Below are 20084 nucleotides of genomic sequence, written 5' to 3'. Positions count from 1 at the left end.
TGCTAATTATTTTATATAATTTCATTATTCTGAGTGCAGAACTCCCTTTAAGATGATAATTAGTATTGTATAAGGGTCTGCAAAATTTTTTCTTAAAACTTTTGCATTGCTTTCCTTTCCAGTTGGCCCCAGCTTACAATTAAACCTGCAAATGTTGTAACTACCAAAGGTTACATAGATTCTGCGTGTAATTGCTACAACTGTTAGGTCTAGGAGGGACAGACTCACTGCTCCTAGCACGTCTCATATTTTCTGTTATATTCAGGGGATGCCACTGCTGATGAAATAGCTTTCTTAAATTGAAGGTGGCTTATAAAATTCAAGGGCAAAAAAGCTGAGGAGATAGATCATGGTTTTGTAAGCAACTTTATAACTTGAAATAACTATAATAATCTTGAATTTTACCTCCAAAACAACAAACTGCTATTTTGCTCTTAACATGCTTTTCTCAGATTTTGATTTTTAGGGTCATTGTGTGATGTTCTGATCCTTTAAGAAGGGCATCTTAAAAAACCAGTACCTTTTTAAAAAAGAAGACAGGACTAAGTTGCTGGTGAATTTGTCTTCACACTGCAGTTCCAGCTACCCAATCACAGTACATTTTCACACAGCTAATTGATATACCCAGGCAAGACATTTATACTTTGCTGTAATTTGTTATGATGCAGACATAATAGTCTCCAAGTGGAAAACACGTTTTCTTACCATGCTGAACTTCCCTGAAGAAAAACATTCTAGGGCACCAGTTCTGCCTGCATCTGCGTTCATATGCACTGTTGGAATGTAGTAACGTCCACTCAGTATCCCTTTTTTGCTTTGTGGAAATGGTATTTGGTCGAGATGGCTAAATGGATTTCACTCTGAGATATGGCTTAGGCTTACACCCACAAGAAGGAGTCAGGAAGAGCTTCTACAGCTCAGCTGTAGCCCATTTGTTCTACTGAGAGAAAAGAGAAAATATTCACTCTCAGGAAAAGTTGAAGGAATTATTATATTTTTCTGATATTTACAAAAACAAGTGGTTAAATTTAAAGTAGATTTATGGCTACTGAGTGCTTTAAAACAGATCACTTCCTCAAACTATTACTACATGGAGGGGGTGTTAGCTTCACCTGCTCTACCAGTTTTCTCAGGACAGTATGAAAATAACAGTCCTTGGCTTTTCCTGAGAGTGGGAATTACTTTGTTAACCCTCAATGAGTTTGAAAAGCAAGCACTTTCTCTACTCCGCACATGCCCTTATAAATAAAAATCTTGCAGTACTTAGATCCACGTAAATGTATATTCTAGGAATATCTATGAAATAACTAAAGGACAAATGATCTTCCAGTTGTATTTCTACAACTTTAATGAACAGAGTAGGGCTGTATTATACAGCTGCAAGTGAGTAAGGAGTGCTGTCACTGCTGAGCCACAGAATTTCACCTAGGAAATATTTATCTTATAATGTGGCGCTTGACTACAGGATAGTTTGAATCATCTTGCGTACATGCAGTAGTGGCAAGGATATAATTTTTGATCTTTTTTCCTATGCCTGCTCTGCCCATCAGTAGAAAAAGATATAGCTCCTCTTTCTCCTGTCCTCAGTCATAATCATATATCCAGGAATAACCTTTTATTTTATATCTTGAAACACATTGGAAATAATAAGTATTTGATACAAACCAAAAAAGGTTCTGTAGGAGAAAGTATAGAATCAAACTTCCTAATGCTTATTTTTACTAAGTAACCTTAATCCTCAGGTAACACAGTTCATCATATTTTCAATTCATCCTACAGCTTCATGAGCAGTATATTGTAAAAATTTACCACATGAAGATGTTAACTATGTAGCATAATACGTGTAAAATACTCTGAAGTCAATTTGAAAATAAAATCACAGGGAATAATTTATTGTTTACTTAAATAAGGAGGTTTCTTTAAGAGAATGTAATCACCTACCAGAATATGCATAAGTGCAGGAGGCAAACTTTCATCAGCAGTGTGCCAGTCTGCCTTCCACGGGAACAGAGCCACATCTGTATTTCATACTTCTAAACTACATGCTGTTATTGGCTGATGCAGCCTGGACGCATGCTGGCTGTGCTGTGAGCCCTTCACAAGGGATGCAGGGAGAATTAGTTTCATTCATGTTTTTTGTTCACAAAGCTGAGGATAAGCAGTGGAGATGTAGCTCAAATTAAAGCAGATCTGTGGGTGACCCATGGGCAAATGTAATGTCTGCACCTGAAGGCATGCCAGGCTCAGCTCAGCGCTGGCATTCACTCTCTGTAACATACAATTTTCAGTGGGGTCATATAGGACATGCAGTAACAGTTAGCTTGACCATTCCACTTTTCATTTGAAGGATTCTTAACCCAAGATGACATGGGATTTTTATTTTTGTAGTTGTGCCATAGTGCTTAATGCCATGGTGTTCGTATGAGCCTGTTAAAATACTGAGTCAGTGCTTTGTGATGTTTTAGCAAGAGTTCATGGCCAATATAGGTGGGTCCAAGCACAAAGTCGACCTGTCTTACTTCAACACTTAACCTGATAGTAAAAAGGGCAAGAAGGTGTCACATTCATTCTCTTCTCTGGTCATCTTGCACATCTTGGTGCAAACCTCAGAGCAGGACAGACCTGGAAAGCTAAAACCAGCAGAAAATAGACTATGTGATTAGTATTACAATATATATTCTGGGGTAAGAAGCCTTGCCTCAGCCTTAGGACAGGAGTACAATGTTGATAGACATGATGGTGTAGTTTCAAAGGGACCTGAATTAAACCCTGCAAAATAAAGAATGTATCCCATTTGGGAACTGGAGTCAGTGGTCCATGGTGTCACTTCAGTGCTGTGTTGTAAAACATTCAGGTACATATTCTGTCATCTAGAGTCACAGAAGCTGTGCTTAAGTCATAGACTAAATAAAACCAGCAAACATATCCAGGCACTGGAAGCCTTTTACATATATTGTTGCATTGTTAGAATAATCTCTGCCATACTTTTGCTTTGTTTTGCTGTCAAAAAAAAAATTGGTAATATTTTTGATTTATCTTATTGTCTCACTTGGAACAGACATATGATCACCTCTTTTGAAGACTGAGAGAGCTTGATGGTATGGAGGTATGGATGAAGCCAAACCATGCTGAATGGTCTCAGGGCTAGAGTATGCAAGCAGTGTAAAATTATTAATATATTTACAGCCTGTTTTTTCCAATGGAACATTTATTGCTAAAAGGGGAGTTTTGTTAAAATTGACACATGGTCAATTTTATTGAGAAGACATTTCATGCTCCCACTAAAGTCTATTTGGAGCCAAATCTGGTGAAGAATATGAAGGACAGCCAGAAGGTCTTCTTTAGGTGCATCATTAGCTAAAACCAGAAAGACTTAGGTATATGCAGACCAGGTGGTGAATGGACAAAGGAACGGGTGACAAACACCACATCAATCCAACCTGATAGCCCCCCATGGTGAGATTACTGGCTCAGTGGTGAATCCTGTTTGTCTTGTCTTTAAGAAGGTTTTTGACATTGTCTACCATAACCTCCTTATAAGCAAGTTTATGAAACATGGGGCTAGAAAAATGGAAGAAAAAAAAATTTAAAAATCCAATTGATGGATTTTTGGGGCTCAGAAGGTTACTACCAGTGGTATAGAGTCCATTTGGATGCCAGGCACAAGTGGTGTAATGCGGGATTGGGTTCCTCCCCGCAGGGGAACTCCTGGGCAGGTGTGGGCAGAGCGACTCCTTCGTGGATCCCGGAGGAGCAGCCTCCCAGGCCACCACGCACACAGTCCTGGATGACAAATCTATGGTGTGACCAGGGTAAAGAAGGAGGCATAAATCCAAGCGGGTTTATTGCAGGGAAGTCTGAAGGTCTGGGATGGGAGGGAAAACAGGAACGTCACCACAGCAGGAGGGAGCCAATGTCAGGGCAAGCCCCGAACAGGGGTGGGGCCGGGGTTTATAAAAGGGAGAAGGTAGGCAGAGTCAGGGTACAAATCAACCAATAGGGAGAGGGCTCAGAGGAGGGGACAGGGTGGGGTGATATGAGGTACCCCTATGAAAATGTGGGGAGAGGGTGGTCTTGTAACAAAATCCAATGGGGGAATGAGGAACAGGGAACTTTCTAGAAAGAAGGGAGTGAGCTACAGGTTATTGATGTTCATACAGCAGAGTCCTCCCAGGGCGTCTCCGCCCCATTCTCCCTGTACCCTCCTCCCACAGTGTAACACAGAATTTAATACTGCTACCAGTAATCTTTCATATATTCATTATTAATGTGGACTATAAAGCAGAGAGCACATTCAACAAGTCTTCCAATGAAACAGAAGTGAAATTTTCTGATTAATTGGGCAAATATTGTCAAGACACAAACAGTGGAAGTGACATGTGACAGAAAGATAAAAGCAAATTTAGTAGTCACATAGCTGAATTCTGTTTCTTAAAAGAGGAAAGACATGAAAGGTCTCCTCCGTCTCAACAGATCTCTTTGACTTCAGTGTCATCTGCATCATACTAATCATGTACTTGGTCCAGGCATCAGCTCTAGAGGCAAAATAATTCCCTAGAAAGATCAGTTTTTAAATGTTGTAGAGATTCTTTTGTATCTGGAAATAGAAAGGAAAACCACAGTTTTGGCAAGACAAAAGGATCTAAGAAATGAGTACTTGAGGAATAACATCAGAAGATAATAACCTGAAGAAATTTTATGCCAATGATGTGTCTCCCTAGAGATGAATTAGGCAAATATCTATAGCCAGTTGGATATTCCATAGATAGCTGAGGCATCAATCAGAACATCTTACAGTGAAAACATTTTCCTAGAATATCACAGTATACATGGAGTCCCAGGTTTTTAAAGCATAGAGAAACATATGCAAAATCTACAATTTATCTGCCAGCTACCTAAGAAATCAGCTCCAATTTTTGTTTTTACAGTAAGGACTGTTTATTTGGGAAAGCTTTAAATCTAGAAAAAGTTCTTGACATAGCATCAAATTCTGTATTTCAGTTTTATATGAAGCCTATGACAACTTTCTTCTAGAGTTAAATTAGACATAAAACAGACTAATCACTGGGTCAGCTAACATTTTGCAGTCTCAGAAGTGCTTTTGTGTGAGGTTCAAGGTATGCAGTTCAGCATGATTTAAAAGATACCTCTGAACTTTTCTAGATGAATAATACAACTTCATCTCCCTGTTCTCCCTGTTTGTACTTTCCAGTTTTGTTACTGTGGATATTTCAGACAGATGCTTGTTTGTGGTGTTTCTGAACATCCTAATGCTGAGCACTGTATGATTTGAGGGCCTATATAAGTGGCTTTTAGCACACAGCAGCCTCAAGATACAAGCCCTTCAGGGAGAGGAAATGTGTCCTTTGTGTTTCACAAACATAAGAGCACAGAAGATACTGTGAAATGGCATGTACACAAAGTGATCAGTTCATAGACAGTCTTTTCGGACATGAAATACTGAAAAAAAATTGAATTTCTCATCACAAAATTCTGCCTCCTATGCTGGAGAGAATAGCTGGAAAATATAGTGATGTTCTCATCCCCAACAAGACCAATATTTCAAACAGCAGGACCTTTTCACCTTTTGGGGAAGGACAGATCTCATCCTTTAATGATACTCAACTGTGAAAATGTTAAGCAGAGTGGAAAGATAGAGAGCCATGACATCCTTGGACTGGGGAATGAGCATTAAAAATATGCAGAACGTCTCATAAATTATTAAAAAGGAGAGGAGATGAGAAGAAGCAGGGAATAAACATTTGCTACAACTAATGATGTGGAAATCTCAATAAACAAGCTGGCAAACTGGTTACAGCAGAACCTTTAGACAGGGGCAATCTTTGAGTTGTGTAGTAAAAGAAATGTTAAAAACAAAAAAGCAAAGGTTTTAAAAAAATGTAGGATATAGCAATTAAACTCCATCTGCAGCCATCCAAACTGCATAAAGCTTTTGCAGTTCTTGCAATAGTGGGGATATCTCAATGCCTTGAACAAAGTAGTAAGAAGGAGGGACCTGTTTGTGAGTGACATGTACCTGAGTAAGGAAATAAAGAACAGAGTGCTTCTGGAGATGAACACTTTGAGGTAAAACTTATTGGATTGGAATATATCTTAGAGTTTAAGTTGGGCAAATCAGTGAAGTTTCTGATTTGTAGATATAATTTTATTTTATTAAGGCATCAAAGCTACCCAGAATGAGTATAGAGAAGTTGTCAGAGTAAGGAAAAATGAGACAAGGAAGTCCAAGGCCCATCTGGAATTAAATCTGGCCAAAGATATCAAGGACAGCTGTGGGAGGAGGGGACAGGGGGGATGGGGTGGGAATGCCTTGGGAAGATCAATCATTTGTAACCCACTCCTTCTCTTCTAGAAAATTCCTTGTTCCCCGCTCCTTCATTGGATCTCTCCCTAAGAACACCCTCTCCCCACTTTCCCATTGGTGTACCCCCAATCATCCCACCTTGCCCTCTCCTCTGTACCCTCTCCTTAGTGATTGAATTGTACCCCAACCCTGCCTACCCTCCCCCCCTTATAAACTCCGGTCCCGCCTGGGATCAGGGCTCGAGCACCCCGACACCGGCTCCCTTCAGCTGAGGTTGAACCCCACTTTCCTTCCCGCCCTGCACCCTCGGACGTCCTGCTATTAAAGCCAGTTGGAGCAGCACTGGTGCCTTCGAGTCCTCGTTCTCTCTGGCCGCGCCGTCTGTTAGTCACCCGGGACTGTGCGTGTGTGTGGGCGGTGGAGATGCTCCACAGCGGGACCCCATCTGCCTGCACCCACACGGAACCAGGCACCCCAAAACCCACAGACAACAAGAAAAGCTTTTTCAAATATATAATTAACAAAGGAAAACAAAGGATAATGTGGGCCCATTACTGAAGGAAGTGGGGAAGATGTTAACAGAGGACATAGAGAAGGCAGACTTAGAGAATATCTTTTTTGTCTCAGTTCACTTGCAAGACCAGCCATCAGAATTCACTGACCAAGAAGACCAGGATAAAGCAATGATGGAAGGAAAACTTTCTCTCAGTCAAGGAGGCTTGGGATAGAGATCACCTAGAAAAAAAGACATACACAAATCCATGGGCCCTGATGGGATACATCCACTGTCATCTGTGATGACAGAGCTGTCAGACACCACATCTAGGTGGCTCACTATCATCTTTGCAAGGTTGTGGAGATCAGGCAAGGTGTCAGAGTGCTGGGAGAAAGCAAATGTCACCCTGGTCTTCAAAAAGGGTCAGAAGGAGGATCCAGAAAATCTCAACTTCAGCAAGGATTTCTCAACTTCCCAAAAGCAAACTCAGGAAGTGTGGACTGGATGAGTGGACAGTGAGGTAGATTTAGAACTGACTGAGTAGCAGATTGAAGAGGGTTGTTGTTGGAGGCCTGTCATTTGCCTTGCCACCCAAGGTTCCATACTGGGCCCAGTATTGTTTGACTTGTTCATCAGTGACTTGGATGAAGGGATGGATGCCCCCTTAGCAAATTTACTGACAAGACAAAGGGGACTGGCTGATACTCCAGAAGTCTGTGCAGCCCTTCATAAGGACCTTGACAGGTTGGGGAGATGGGCAGAGAAGAACTGGCTGAAATTCAGCAAAAGAAAATGCAGGGTCCTGCATCTGGGTAGGAATAACACCAGGCACCAGGACAGGCTGGGGGCCAACCTGCTGGAAAACAGCTCTGTGGAGAAGGACCTGGGGGTCCTGGTGGACAGCAAGCTGTCCCTGAGCTAGCAGTGAGCCCTTGTGGCCAAGAAGGTCAATGGAATCCTCAGCTGCATTGGGAAGAGCACTGACAGCAGGTCAAGGGGGGTGATCCTGCCCCTCTACTCAGCCCTGGTGAGGCCACATCTGGACTGTCCACTTCTGGGCTTCTCAGTACAAGAAAGGCAAGAGGTCCTGGAGCAGGTCCAGCATAGGGCAACAGATGATATGGGGACTGGAGAATCTCTTTTATGGGTAAAGGCTGAGGAAGCCGGGGCTGTTCAGCCCAGCTGAAGAAACATCTAAGAGGAGACCTCATCAATGTCTTTAAGTATGTGACAGCAGGATGTCAAGAGGATGGAGCCAGGTTCTGCTCAGTGTGCCAAGCAATAGGATGAGAGTAATGGGCAGAGACTGATGCACAGGAAGTTTCACCTGAATATGAGGAAGAACTTTACTGTGCAGGTGAACATGAAATGGAGAAGATTGCCCATAGAGGTTGTGGAGTCCCCCTCACTGAAGATATTCAAGAACCATTTGGATACAATTCTATGTCATGTGCTCTAGGATGACCCTGCTTGAGCAGGGAGGTAGGACCAGATGCCCCCCTATGGTTCCCTTCCAACCTGACTTTCAGTGATTCTGTAATTCTATGGGGATAACTGGTGGATAACCCCCTGCCTTTTTCTTTTTCAATCCATGAGTCTTTCACTATATTTTCTCTTCCCTGTCCAGCTAAGGAGGGGAACAATGGAACAGTTTGGTGGGCACCTGACATGTAGCCAGGGTCAATCCATCATGAATTTTTATAGAGGAAGATTGGGTAAAAAATCGGGAAAATTTCTCCATAATGTTCTGTGAATCTGGCTCAGTTTAACAGAAGCCTATAGAAATAGAATTATTTCATGGAATAAGAAATAGATTAGGATTTTTATGCTTCCCAGCTGGAAAGTAGAGATCAGTTAAGAAGAGCCTGATGGCCTTTCCATATTTCCTTTGGGGAATGCACACAGTAATTAGTTGTTTGAGTAATTGCATAGCTGTCAGAGAGAAATGGAACATGTGGAATTCAGGTGAAATTTAAAAGCAAATGAAGGCTAAAACTAGATTTACAAACCCCTTGATGATAAAGGTTGAACAGATTTCTCTTTTTTATATAAGGGATATAAAGGAAGGAGAATGTAGAAGGCCATACTAGGGCTATGCCACCATAGTTGGGGGCAGGTCTGTAGGGACCCTGCTGCTACATTGAGGGTAGCTCAGAAAAGATACAAGTAAGCTCTTTCAGGAATAAATCGCTTTTCCCGTTAACAGTAGGAATTTTTTTAAAAAAAGAACTGCAGGTTTTGAAGCTTTGGCAAATGAGAAACACAACTTGCTGGAGAGACCAGAAGAAAAGATGGATGTTTTACATAGCTTTTCTATCAGTGAGAAAGGGAACTGCTCCTGGGATCTGTGAAGATTGTTGAAGAATTTTAAGATTCATTTATTCGCTTTCTGCAGTGTTTTCAAGGGCTTTCAAAGATATGTTGAGCAAAGAACATTAAGATCTTTACCATATAAAGGCGTTCACATTGCTTTCTTTCTTTGGTAAAAATTAAGATTTATAGAATGTTAGAGACCTGAGTTTTATTGTCTATTTGAAATAGGTTACAAAATTTTGATTCTGTTTGAACAAAGAGACTGGGAAATAAGGTAGCAAGGCAATTATTACATCTCAGCTACTTTAATGCCATTAAAATGTAATGAAATATACATTCTGCCTGTCAAACTGCCACTACAAGACTCTTGACTTTCTCAATATTTACTACAGATCTAACTTGACATTCAACAGTTTTTCCTGACTAGAAGGACACAGATTTTTTTCCAAAAATTAACTTCAGTAACAATATCTGACACTGCTGGATTCATCGTCAATATCCTGATGGAATAAGGTCACCTGTGCTGTAAGAAAAACAGGAGAAGGGAAATGTAGTATTGTGCTGCATTTCTGCAGTTCAAAATTAAGCAGTGTCATGTCCTTGTCTGCTGATCCATAGGTCTCTAGTGGATGAAGAGTGCAGGTGCACTGTCAATCACAACCTACCAGGCCTATCTCACTATTGTCTGGCTTTACATGCAAACACTATCTTTTAATGAGATCTCAGCTATTAGAAATCCTTCCAAGCTGTGCTAGTATTCCGGTTCTTCAGGCATTCAACTTTTTTGATTACTCTAGCCTCTATCAGCGTATTGGATTTGTTGTGTCACATGAGAGAGCAGGGGAAAGACAGGGGACAGGTGTGGCCAGAGCACTGCAGTCAGCCCCATGTCTCATCCACTTCTTCCTCACTATGTGAACTGACAACAGTAAGCTTTCTACTGCTTTCAGGCAGTCTGGATATTGCAACCTTAAATTTATTGCATCCCAAAATATTACTTGACCTTTGCTATAATGTAAAGCTGTAGCACAAAGAAGTCTTCAGTGATGCCCTGGTATACGAGTACCATACCTGCAGATAATAGAAGACAACCTCTTTGATTTTATTGTACTTCTTCTCTTGATTAGTCTAGGGTCAGTCCAGGCTTCTGTGATAAAATCTAAATATTTAACCCAAATTTGTTGAAACCTCATTTAGTATCTTAACCACAGTGACTTTTTTCTTTCACAGACAGTATATTTGCTTTCTGTTTTTTTAGAGACTGCTTTAAAGACAAAATAAATTATAAAATGGAGCCACTAGTATTTGGAAAGCAAAAAGATCAAGGACACACATACAGTAGCTCTCAACCTGCAGTGGTGTGAGGGATATTTTTCGACTGATACTCCAAGTGCAGAATTAGCATAATCAGCAATCATTCCTCCAGAGTCTCTGGACTCTGTGATGCTCTTGCTGTGAGTAGGATGTGCTCCAGTATGCTGTGCTCCACTCACTGAAAAATTGAGAGATTCATAGGGACCATGGATTAATGATCTCCTGTTGGCCAGCTTCATTTGTGTAGGTAGCAGCAGGTAAGTTGAAGCTGAGGAAAAGTTCCAATTCATGTATTTGAATTTTAAAGGCAATGTCTGTCCTTCGAGTGTATGTTAGCACGATTCCCTCTGCAGTGTAGCTGAGTACTATTAATGAAATCACTGCTGGCTTTTTATGTTTTACTGCTGTTGACATTTTTGCAGCTGTTAGAGAAATGACTCAAGGCCAATAAGTTCTAGGTAATTTTTCATTTATGAGACATTTTCTCCTCTGCATACTCACTCCTGACTTTTATTTTTATTAATTTCTTATTGTACCTGAGGATCACTGTAATATTTAATAGGAATTTTATAACTTGCAGAGAGATAGGGTTATTATCTGAAACTACCTTTACCAACTTGACACCTATTTAGACAGGGCCAAATTCTCCCTCTCTGCAAGTGTGTGAGAGTGTGTAAACCCTCTTTTGTGCAAATTGCTTGGGGCATTTTGCATGCTTTTGCTTCTAAAGATTTATATTTTTGGTTGCTTGAATTTGTATTATGAGTCTAAAGCTTACAGTGTATTGGTTTATTAGCAGTGGTAGAAATAGGACACACCATCAACTGCAAATAGTGGCATTTTGGATTTGCATTTTTGGTTTTTGACCTTCAGAGTGTTAACTGATCATTAAATAAACAGTTTGTACTTCAAAATCTTCTTGAGCTATTTGAGAAACATCTGTTCTTGAATAGTGTTGATGAGATTAGGGTGATGCTTAAATATACACAGAAGAATATATTTCATAACCTTTAAATAACCTCAATATCTCTGTGTTTGAAAAATGGAATACCATGATTTAATCCTAATCAATCAAAACCTCATTTTTGTTGATTCAGCTTCCTCAGTGACTTGGCAAGATTGCTAAGATGGGCAGTGTTAAGAGATTACAGTCCAGTTTGAAATGAACTGTAGTTTGATACTGCCTGACCATTTCTGCCCTATCCATATGGTATGTTCTACCTTTCAATAGTAATTATCATATAATTCCATACATGTCCGGTTAGAATAGTTAATAGAACTAAATGGCTAATTTCCTCTTTCCTTCATTTAATCTCCAAGGTTTATTATCCCCAGTAGAGAGATGGAGAGGGATGTCCGTTGCAAGAAATTGTCCATAGTGTTTTCAAATGAGATTGCATGGAGGTGTATAGATTTTTGTGTAATTACTCATCTACATTTTTCCTGCTAAACTTTATTACTCATGCTGCCTTGGATCTCACTAACAGAATCATTTCAAAAAATGAGAGACACTTTAAAATGTTTGCTTTCTGAATCAATGCACATAGGTCTGATCAAATAAAAAATGAGTATTCTTGCCATTTTTGCATTCTCTAAATCAATGCAGGTTTGGTTCTGGCTCTGCCAATGTTACTAAAGTCCCTGCTCAGAGACTGATTTTGCTGGTTCCCAAGGTGGGTGGTGCTGGATGACCCACCTCCCAGTGCAACCTCCTCTTCAAAGTGCTGGACATATTAATGTTACCTATCAGCTGGTCCAGGTCTCCTCTGTGGCCCTGTGACCCAACAGGCCTTTAATTACTAGATTATTTTGGTTTGAAATACATAAAGATGAAGGTATCACAGTCTGCTTATAAGGTTTTTATGTGGAATAGGTAGGTGCACATCCTTCAGTGTCTCAAAATGTAATAATGGCACATAAGTGTATTTGAGCCTAGAAAGGTGCCTGGGATAATCCTAGGGGATGTGGGAAAACACATTTAATTACCTCATCAAAACAAGCTGCAGTCCTGCAGACTAGAGCAAACTATCCCTCAACAATACCTGGCTTTGTCTCAGAGGATGTGTTGAGTCCAAAGAGGACAGTGAGTGGTGATCTGTCTGAACTATCAAACTGAGAACACATGAATTACTATACATGCTAAATGCTAGTGTCTTAAAATAAGAATGGTACCATAGTGCTTATTCAGATCCTAAGATGCTTCCTATGTGGAGCTTGGAGAGAAGAAATAACACCTATTATTATGAATAGTTTGGTGTATAATATTTTTTATTATAAGCCTATTATAACTTCTCCAAACATTAATAATTTTGGCATAGATTTTTCCATATTTTAAGTAGTTATTTTATGTTAATGCTTCAGTAAAAATGTGTCTGTCATATAAAATGCAAATTCCTTTCAGAGAAGAAAAACATTTTTCTTTTAAAAATACTATTACAATTTTCTTCTTTGAAGTGTTCTAGTGCCTGTGGGCTTAGGAACAGGAGAACTACTTTGTCAGGGTGCTTTTCTTCTATGCTTATGAAAATACAGTTAACTTGGAAAAAATTATTAGACTCTGAAAAGCTACAGGTTCACATACAATGAAGCATGCCATCAAGAAGCCTGCTGTTGAATTTTCTGTGTGCTCAGGTGCAGAGAAAGTTCACAAGTCTCACAGACCTTGATCCTGGATGAGGTACAACAACTGAAACCACAACTTTGGTACTGGTGCAGCAGGGCTTGGTAGGGGACATAGGGGTTTCAGATCTTCCTGATGATTTGTTACTTCTGGATCCCTCACGTTCAGATGGGGATGGTCGAGCAGAGTAGTGTCTTCATAGATACGTGGTCTGTCCTTTCCTTCCCCTCCCATTCTCTGGTAGTTTTTCCACAGAAAGAATATTTTATGTTCATCAGCTATGCTTTGCATCAGGAGCTCTTGGTTCAGATTTCCAGTTTAAAAGACCTGAAATGGCATCTTTTCATCTCCAAAGTCATCCCGAAGTAATGAATTATTTGTTAATTTAGAGACAGATTTTCTTTTTAAAGAATCCTTTATCTTTTATTTTAAAAGTTACTTTACCCACACAACTCAGATTAGATATACCCTTTTGTTTCAGCCTTTGTGTCATTCCGAAAATATATTAATTGTTCCCATTATGTTTTTATATCTCCTTTATTCATTGCACAGCCTGGATGCCAAATGAAAATCAAAGCAGTAATAAAAGCAAATATGGTTTGTCATTAGGATGGAAGCTATCTAGCCTTTCTGGATTTGCCACCATTGTCTACATAGTTTTATTTAAGAAATTATGTAAGTGCAAAGATGCTAAACTGAAGATGCAAACAGCTTGATTCTGTCATTTCCCATTTTCTATGTGTTTGCCATTTTGATTTCGGTGAGCCATTATTTAATTACTTTTAAAATAAACTTAAATTTATGAGGCTGCATAGTGCAGCATACACATAAATGCATTCAATAGTCAGAATAGCTGAATACCCCAGGAAGAGCTTTAATATTGCAGTTTTCACACTTCAACAACAATTATTTAAGTAGCAGAATCTGAATGTTCCTTCATTTCCAGTGTTTGCATGAGTTTTTAGCTAATAACTTTATTATTACTGACTCTCATTTTTCAATGAGACCTGTGAGGCTCTACTGCCAATGTGAGAAAGTAGACTTCTGAATAGGACACTTGACAAGTGCAAGGATCTCTCAGTGGAAATCCAGTTGTTGATATGGCCTTCTCATGCATTCTCAGATACAACATGCTTTTAAAATATTATGATCTTTCTGTATTTGGAAGCAAAGGCAATATTTTAAATGGCTAATAATACCTATTATAAGCTGCTAAACAGCATATTCTCATAATGTGACAAGTAAGTGTACTGTTAGCTTACATGAGCAGTGTAATCTCATTGTGGGAGATAAATGATTAGATGAATTGGTCCATGAATTGGAAATGTGGGTTACAGTTCCTTAGGTTTGGACTATACTGTTAATGAAGCAATTTGTTCTGTGTCCACTTGCATTTCATTTGCTGCCATCAACAATTAAGAGATGTTGTAGTAAGGTCATTCCAGATTAAGACCTTGTCTTTGTAGAGATCTCATTAAAATAGAGAGAAATTCTAATTTCTAGCCAAGATAATGTTAATTCAATGGGAGAATAAATATTGTGGAAGCAATTTGTGCAAGAGAAATTAACTTTAAATGCATTGCTCTCTTTTTACTAGAAGAAGTAATTCTTACACAGAAAGACATTGTATTGAAAATACTAGCAGGGGCTGTCACTGTAGAAATTGGCCGGGTACCTTGGCCTGGTTAAGGAAGTGTGTCTTGTTGTCTGAGCATTGCAGAGATGTGGAGACCCTTAAATAAATTGAACAGAAAATAAGATTTCTCTCTTTGCTGGCTGCCAGTATTACAGCTAAACTACAAAGAAAGTAATTTCTCCAACCATCATGAATTTATTTCCCAGTTATCCTCAGAAACTTGTAACACTGAAGAGCGTTGTAATTGACATTTCATTCTAATATATTGGCTGCCTTGCCTAAATTCTGACTGGCTGATAAAGCCCAGGGAAATCCAGAGTCTCATCATGTCCTGAACAATTTCAGTACAGCCCTGTGGCAATTGAAGTGCTTAACCAGCAAAATAGGAAAGACAATATTTGGGGATTCTTCTTTACAAAATGCACAAGAGTATAGAAACTGAAATAATCAAGTATAAGGCAATTATTTTTCAACTTGCAAAGCAGAATGAAGGAATTATTTAAAAGAATATGCATGTCAATTTAAATAAGTAAGTGCACAGGCATGAGTTTATCCCAATGATAACTTCATTGGTGTTATATTTCAGAAAAATTTCATCCTAATATCTCATTTTTTAAAGGAGAAAAAAAAAATCAATGATCTTTTCAACAGATTTTACGTTACAGGCCAGTTGCTTGAAAGAAAATGTGATGCACATCAACTTGTTCTTCAGGTCATATCTTCTGGAGATATGTGAATAATTTTACACAGACTTAGTTATTGATCTCTCAGGTTGTCCAGAAATGAAGTGTCATGTCATGCAGCTTGTTCTTTTTTACTATATCATCATGTTTTCATTCATATGGGGTTCTTTTATTGAGGATGTATTACTTATGTAATGAGCCTTACTTCTTCCTAGGTCTCTGAAAAAATGCTCGGTTTTTTTCAGCATGTTTTTTTTTCTTTGTATGTGCATGCCCTTTGCATCAGAAGTTCAAACAGAAGTTACGTAATTATGAAATTATTAAGATTTTAATGTTTATGATGTATTTATTTGTATTTTATTTGTATAAATGCTGTGAGGTTTGGATCAATTTCCTTCTTCTTATTTTGTTTTTTGTTTTTTTTTTTTTTTTGCGGTGTTGCAGAATATCAAAATCCATGCCAACCTTGTTAATAATGGCATGACCACTGGCAATAATGGCATGAAGCTGTTTCCCAGTCTGCAAAATGCTTGTTTGTATTTGGTTTATAACTGCAGAATTTTCACATATTTGAGTTTTTATTGTTGAGCAAATAAAGAGGGATCATAAAGTCATTTTTGTTGCCAAAAGACTAAACTCTTTGATCCAGAGTAACTCCCTGGGTCTTACATTTCTATGTCAGGCTGGAAAACATCCTGAATGTCTAGCTGTCAGGCAGATTACTGTGGATCCAGGTCTTCTCATGGACTCTGGGGAGTTTGCTACAGACCCAAGAATCCCAAAACTTCAGTGCCAGGTCTTCCTGCTCGTGGGCACAGCTCAGGGAAATGGGGTGAACAGAGAGGTGGCTTTGCCTTGTCATTCTTCTAATAGGACTCTGAGAATAAATGCCTGCTAATAAAAATAAAGGTGCTCCATGCTGTTCTCCAGCACGGAGGGCAAAACAGGCATAAACCTGCCTGTAAATATAACATGCAGCTTCTGCTCTGTCAGCAGGTTTGTTAAAGGTCTCTTACCCATCCTAACCCCTGAACTGCACCCAGGAACTGTTTGAAAGCATGCTAATTCATCAAGACCACAGCAAGGACGGGTTGTTCCGAGAAGCTGATAGCACAGACAGCCAAATTATCCAACCTGGGGAAAATGTCCTTCAGATCTGTATAATCTGAGAGCATATGCTTAGCCCTGAAGCTTTAGGACTTTGATTCCCATATGAAGTCACACTCGGAAATTTGTGCAGCAGAATGATTTTGGTTATTCTGAAATGATATTTCTATTATTTTCCCCCTGTGCATAATTTAAAAACTAAAAGGGTATTTTATTTTAAAAAAAGCAAGATCTGCCATAGCCACTTTTAATTGCTTGTGAGAGCATCACTCTGTTTCTCAGTCCTGTAATTTATGTGTCACCTTGAGCTCTCATTTCCTTAAGAGACATATTATATCTACATTTTTTTGAAAGCTTAATGCGTGACAAACAGTTTCAAGGGAGTACGCTGTTGCTCTGCTACATTTGAGCTGCCCAGAAGTAACTGTCCATGCCTTACCTTGTGGAACCTTGTGGAACCCTGTTGGGAATAAGAACACTTCAACAAGGCAAAATGCCAGGTCCTGCACTTGGGTCACAACAACTCCGTGCAGTGCTTCAGGCTGAGGGAAGAGTGGCTGGAAAACTGGAGGAGAAGGAACTGGGGGTGCTGGTCAACAGCAACAGAATATGATCCAGTGTGTGTCCTGCCTACCAAGAAGGCCAATGGCATCCTGGACTGTGTCAAAACTAGTATGGCCAGCGGGACCAGGGCAGTGATCTTTCTTCAGGAAAGACTTGCCAACATTGGAAGAGTTTGCCCAGGGAAGCAGCTGAAGTAACATTCCTGGAGGTATTTAAAAGACATTTGGATGAAGCACAAGATGTGGTTTAGCAGTTAATTTGGATGCCTTGACTCGATGATCTTAAAGATCTTTCCCAACGTAAGCAATTCCCTGATTCTATGGCTCTCATTCTCTGCCTGTTAAGGTGTGATCTTTCACAACTGTACTACAGGCTACTGAATTAAAATGTGGAGAATATAAAAGTTTTGCAAAAACTATCTGGTCTAGCAAATATTGATCAATTTCAAACCAACTGCATTCCTTCCCAAGGAAAAAAAGCTAACAAAATTCAGCATAAAAATCAGATGACTTTCTTTTAAAATTGTTGTATTCTGGATATCCCTACTTATGGTCTGATTTAGTTTTTTTCACATTCACAGAGTTTGATTCTAGAAGTTTCTTCCCATATAATGCAAGAAAAAGTGTTAATAATGAATAATAATATTAATAGTATTGCATCAGATTGAAATATATGTAAACCTTTATATATAGTGCTGAAATTGAAGCAGGATCAAAGAAAATAACTTACTGCTACAGTAGGAAACTGTCAACTTTCACGCAAAAACTCATTAACCTTTTTTCTTTTGAATTATAATTTTGTCACTTTCGTATACCACTGAAGAAATAGATTTTCATTATATCCAGAGTGCAAAAAATGTTGGCTGTGGAAAAAGCAACAGGGCTCAGATTAATAGGAGCTGACAAGCTGACCAAAGAGGAAGTGGCAGCATGGCTGGCACCATGGCTCAGTGGTTGTGACAGGCAATTAGTGAACAGAACAGAACAGATGTAACAGGAGGCAGCAACAATTTACTGAAGTATTAGCTTTCTTACTCTGTAGTGCAGAGAACTGATACTGTTTGCTGATACAAATAAATACTAATATGGTCCTGGGAAGGGAGGAGAGACTGTGCACAGACATCGTACGAGATTGAAAAAAAACACTACAAAACAAGAACAACAAAAACTCAACTACACAAGCTCTGCTAGACTTAAGGGAAAACAGAACAAAAATGTCTTTTGGGATTTTGAAGATGAGATTAAGATTCTTGCCTCGTTACTGGACTGAAATGAGCTTTGAAAAAACAGCATACTAAGGAGAACTTGTAGTAGCACGTTCATATTTCACAGCACTCAGAAAGGATACACAATGTTATTTTTATTTCTCCCCTGTTGTTCTGGAACAGACTTACATTTCTACAACTCCTGGAGGTTGCTGATGGTCTCTGTGTGGATACAGAGAGGAGATTGCTATGCCCTTACCTAGATGGTCAGAGGACAGAATAATGATCATGTGGGAGGTTTTTGTGGTTACAGGTTTTGCACTGAATTTTTTTAAAACCCAAGCACAAAATCTGTACCTTGTTTTTAAGATTGTTTCTTAAAAGCACAGATCTCACAGTGTGCTAAATTTAATTATTTTACCTCAGGAAACTTAGGAGTTGTGGTTCTGGCAGGATCTGGATGGATGTCTTCAGTCTCAGAAGACAAAGTTATCAATATACACAGGGACATGCAAACTGGATCAGTTACCATTTTCTACTAGTCTAAGAAAGGTTATAATTTTTCAAAAAGTAGAAATGAAATTAATATTGTTGTTGACAGTAGAGAGAGAGAGACTATAATATCTTCATTCTGTAAATTGAGATAAATTCTGTGTGTTATGGGATCATACATTTTATTTAGAACTGGAAAACACAGTGGTCAGTCTTTTGTGTACAATCCACAGAATCACTATTTACATCTTGTATTGACAATATCAACAACATAGTAATTTTCTCCATTCCCTCAAAAATAGAGCATTTACCTGCAAAGTATTACAAATTAGGCCATTTAAAACTTCAGTGCTGAGTAAGGAATGGACCTTAAGGGAGTTTCCTACCAGCAGGTGGACCTTGAAGATAATTTTCACGGTACCAGATCAAAAGTAGTCATGTTTTTGCTGTCCTTCTTCCCTCATGGAGGGAGCATATTTTAAAACAATGGAGACATTATATGGTGCCATTCACCATGGTTATGACACTTTTGTACTGAGAGGACTCGTGAAGGGGGAAAGTTGCCACCAGAGCCAAGACATCTCCTCTGTCTTCCTGTGGCTCCAGCTGGCTACAGTGGAGGTAAGGATGATTTCTGGAAACTACTCACTGTTTCTGGATTGGTGTTCATGGAGGACAGCCTTTTTTATCCTCTTTTTAGCTCTTGCTTTTAAATACCGGAGATTGGGTATAAATAATGCAAAATATGCTTAGCAGGCATCCTGCTTATTACATTTTTTCTCATAAATGTGTTGTCTCTTATATGGGAAAAAGGTTAGGTTAAAACCAGATAACACTGCTTTACTCAGTGGAAACAACCACGTATGAATACTTGAGAAATATATGATTTTAATATTGTTTTATTAAAGAAGATAAAATTCATTCATATAAACTAACCAGAAAATATTCAACTAAACTGAAGCAAGATTAAACCCTAAAGGATTCTCTAAAAATTGGAAGAATCATACTAATTCAAGTCAAGGTTTTCTTTTTTTGTTTTGATTTCTTTATTAAAAAAATAAAAATATATGTATATATATATAAAACACAAAAAGAAAGATGGGATTTGAGAGTACGGCATCTTCTCTGCTTAGTGAATAGCTAATTCATTTCACACTTGGAAGCTGAGAAAATAATATGGAAGTGTGGGATATTCTAGCAAATGGTTTAATGAAAAACTGACATCATCACCAAAACAATTTAAGGAAATAGGGGAAAAAATAGAATAAAGGGACAGTTTTTTAAAAGGAGGCAAGACATCTAGCTAGTTGTAAGCCCTAGATTTAGGTTG

This window comes from Molothrus ater, chromosome 2 (assembly GCF_012460135.2).
Source record: "Molothrus ater isolate BHLD 08-10-18 breed brown headed cowbird chromosome 2, BPBGC_Mater_1.1, whole genome shotgun sequence".
NCBI lineage: Eukaryota > Metazoa > Chordata > Aves > Passeriformes > Icteridae > Molothrus > Molothrus ater.
This window is presented reverse-complemented; position numbering follows the sequence as displayed.